This window comes from Octopus bimaculoides, chromosome 19 (assembly GCF_001194135.2).
Source record: "Octopus bimaculoides isolate UCB-OBI-ISO-001 chromosome 19, ASM119413v2, whole genome shotgun sequence".
NCBI lineage: Eukaryota > Metazoa > Mollusca > Cephalopoda > Octopoda > Octopodidae > Octopus > Octopus bimaculoides.
The window spans coordinates 51224608-51226865 of NC_068999.1; the positions used below are offsets into that span (position 1 = coordinate 51224608).

At 34.5% G+C, this 2258-nt stretch overlaps 1 long non-coding RNA gene across 1 annotated transcript in view; it reads left to right on the forward strand.

The window, feature by feature from the left end:
- LOC128250039 (uncharacterized) overlaps nucleotides 1–2258 on the forward strand; it is a 402283-nt gene that overhangs the window by 367183 nt on the left and 32842 nt on the right. The window lies entirely within an intron of this gene.

The window sequence follows — 2258 nt, forward strand, 5'->3', positions numbered from 1 at the left end:
TATATATATATATATATATATATATATGCATATACTGTTCACATCATGAAATATTTTATAATCCAGGAAAATACGTGAATACGTGAAATAATTCTTATTTTCAAATGGTAGATATCGGGCAGCGTCAACTGTTTCTGTCCATAAGGTTTCGTAAGCCGATATTTACATAGAAAGTACACACATTATATGTAAATTATGTGACAGCTGTTTCGGTAGAATTTTATCGATGTATTCATAGATTGTATCATAGCTAATAATCCACCATCTGTAATTGCGTATATTTCGACACACAGACTGATATTAATCACTGGTAAGCCAAGTAATACTGCAATAAATAAACAGTTGGCTGAAAAATCAAAACTGAATAGTCTCAGCTAGACGGCATTTGATCTCAGGATTGGGCTAAAATATGAAAAAAATACAAGAGCAGCGGTGTTTGCTTTCTGTAAAAGCAGAACGTTAGAAATTTAAAGAAGATCAGTTCATAAACCTTCGTGGTTCATGTTTGTTTTTTCTTCGCTTTTTTTTTTTCTCAAATGACTTAGAAATTTCAATTTAAAGGAATTACGCCAACGTGAAATCGTAACCGTGACGCTGAATCAATTCATTAAGAGTTTATCATTAGCCCACACCTTCGACAACGTACACACAATAGTAATTATTAATAAATTAATCACTTTGGTCGAAGAATGATTCTAGTTTTCGTTGATGTATTAGCTGTTGTTGTAATCGTTGTTGTTGCTGTGGATAGACGTGAGGGGCGGGTTGAAGTAATGAAGATATTACTGTTCTTATTGTTGGTCTTATCTTTTGTTTGTATTCTGGTTTCATTTATTCGCAATAGTCTTTGTTTTAATAATTACATTAAAAGAATAAAATAAAAATTCGTCAGTGAATTAATTCCCAGCAAGATTGTTTTCGGTTTAATTTCAAACTAAACAGGATGTCGTTGTGTAGGTTCATTAATGTAGTTGTTGTTACTGAAAGAAAAAAGAAGGAAAATCAACGAGGAAATTGGTTTTCATTATCTTCATATTTTTGCGATTGTTCAAAATATTGTTGCTGTCTTTTATTATGCATTTGTTTGTATGTTCATATAATACCGTTTTTTTTCTTTTTGTGGTTTTGTTTGGTAGTTTCACTTATCGAATGAAACTGTTGATCCGCCGAGATCTTCACACACGATGTGTGTTGAAATATCATTGATATTGATTGTAACAATAGCTGCAAAGCCTGATAGTGTGTATCAAAATAAGCTGTTCCATTGTGTATATGAATATGTCTTTGTATAAGAGTGACTATATATGTGTGTTCAACTGTATTCGTTTGTGCTTTCTGCGTACGTATATGTGTGTGTTTGTGTATGCGTCTTTGATCGTATTTGTGTGATGAAAGTCTTAAAGATGGAAACTAAAGCGCGCAACTGACGGGAGGTATTCGGTTGGTGAGGAATGTAACATAGGTGCATGAAATTATGGATAATAAGGGAAGCAGCTAGTGGTGCTTGAGGTGTTGGCAACGGTGATGGTGGATCATAATTTAAAATAACCATAGAGAATCTAATTAAAAGAGAACATTAAATTCATTCTTGTCTGTTACACTTCCTTACTATTGGTTTCTTACAGTTTTCACAACTTTGTAATTTGAAATCCTAAACATACGACTACTACGACGACCAGAACTACAACTACGAGAGTTTTGGCGGTTATTGTGGTGAAGGTGGTGATGGTGATGAGGAGGAGGCGAACAAGCAATGGACAAGAGCATACAAGGTGGTGCTGAACAGGTCCTGGCTTTGGTTAAAAGAAAATAGAGAAAATCTGTTAATTATGATTTTATCCAACATATTCCCCTCTCAGATTCACACGTTTATTGCAGCGGTCCTACAGTTTTTCTACGCCTTTGTAAAGTACACGGAGGTCGGTGCTCCAGCCAGGTCTTTCGCGATACCCTTAAAGACACAAACTTTACAAAAAGCCCTCGTTTATAAAAGATTGTATGCTATTCACTCATTGCACTGGGGATATGCAGAGCAGCGGACTCTAGAGGGTGACGAGCTTAAAAGAACATATTCGTACTTTCATGAGCTTAAAAGACTGTTTACATAATCTATCGGTCACGTTGCTGAACCGCTACGTCATAGTAATATTAATAAAAGCAACAATTGTTGCCAAGACGTGGCATATATCTGAATATATGTATATGTGTATGTATGCACACATATATACATATATATGAGTGTGTAAATATATATATAT